The sequence below is a fragment of the Hippopotamus amphibius genome, chromosome 16 (assembly GCF_030028045.1).
Source record: "Hippopotamus amphibius kiboko isolate mHipAmp2 chromosome 16, mHipAmp2.hap2, whole genome shotgun sequence".
Classification (NCBI taxonomy): Eukaryota; Metazoa; Chordata; class Mammalia; order Artiodactyla; family Hippopotamidae; genus Hippopotamus; species Hippopotamus amphibius.
In genome coordinates, this window is record NC_080201.1 from 47,098,045 (window position 1) to 47,099,257 (window position 1,213).

The 1,213-nt window shown below is 36.9% G+C and overlaps 1 pseudogene; it reads left to right on the plus strand.

Annotated features, from left to right (window-relative positions):
* The first annotated feature begins 337 nt into the window (after nt 1-337).
* Nucleotides 338-528, plus strand: LOC130838876 (cytochrome c oxidase subunit 7C, mitochondrial-like; annotated as a pseudogene).
* Nucleotides 529-1,213: the final 685 nt, after the last annotated feature.

Consider the following 1,213-nt stretch of genomic DNA (forward strand, 5'->3'; position numbering starts at 1 on the left):
AGGGCCTACTGTATAGCACAGGGGACTATATTCGATACCTTGTAATAACCTATAATGGAAAAGAATGTGAAAATGAACATATATATATAAAACTGAACCACTTTGCTGTACAGCAGAAATTAACACAACATTGTAAATCAACTACACTTCAATTTTCAAAAGAAGCTTGGTGAAATTTCCAATGGTAGACATGAATCATCTTATTTTTCTTTTTGCTTTCTCTTTTAAAAAACTACTATGGCACACAGGGGAACAAGGTCGTGAGGAAAGGACCTGTGCTGCCGCTGTTTCTTTGGCCTTCAGTCGCTGAGTCTTTCGCAGGGCTTCCAACAGCGCTATGTTAGGACAAAACACCCGGGGATTCACAACCTCTGTGTTGCATAGGAGCCACTAGGAGGAGGGTCCAGGGAAGAATTTACCATTTTCGGTGGAAAACAAGCGGCGGTTACTACTATGATGACTTTGTACTTTGGGTCTGGATTTGCTGCACTTTTCTTTATAGTGAGACACAAACTGCTTAAAAAATAATCCGTGAAACAGATATGAAGAGGGGCATTTTAAAATGTGCAGCCTCTGAAAAAAAGCATCCAACTCTTGAACTCAGCATCCTAGATATGTTTGTAAATAAACATGGCATAAATCCTTAATGCTTACTCTTCTCTGAAATATGAAACATGATAATCAAGCGTGTGCTTTTTATTTGGGTAATACTGTGTTATTAGTTCTTAATATGTAAATGATTTAGCTTGTTTCTTGGTCATAAATTCTGAATTTTAATTTTTGATTTCTGGGTCGGGAATGTGTCTATAATTCATTATAAAAGAGAAATGCAAACTTTGTCCTGTAATTGTTTTTTTAATTTAAAGGGAGAAGAAAGATAAACTTTTAGTGTTTTTTTACTTTAAAGGAATAAATTCATTTTTCTTCAAAAAATAAAAATAAAAAAATAAAAAATAAGAAACTACTATGAACCATTTTATGCTGATATCTAAACAGAACACAGATATTTTGTGTATTAATTGTTATGCCCCACAATTTATGACACTTATGACCCAAACTCATGCACCAGAAGAACAGTGAGTTGTGCTGACTATATTAATTAGATTGAAGGTCAGCCGCAAGTACCCCCCCCGCCCCCCCCCCCCCCCCCCCCCACACACACACTCGTATTCTGCTCCATCACACTGGCCAGGATTTAATCACATGGCCTCTG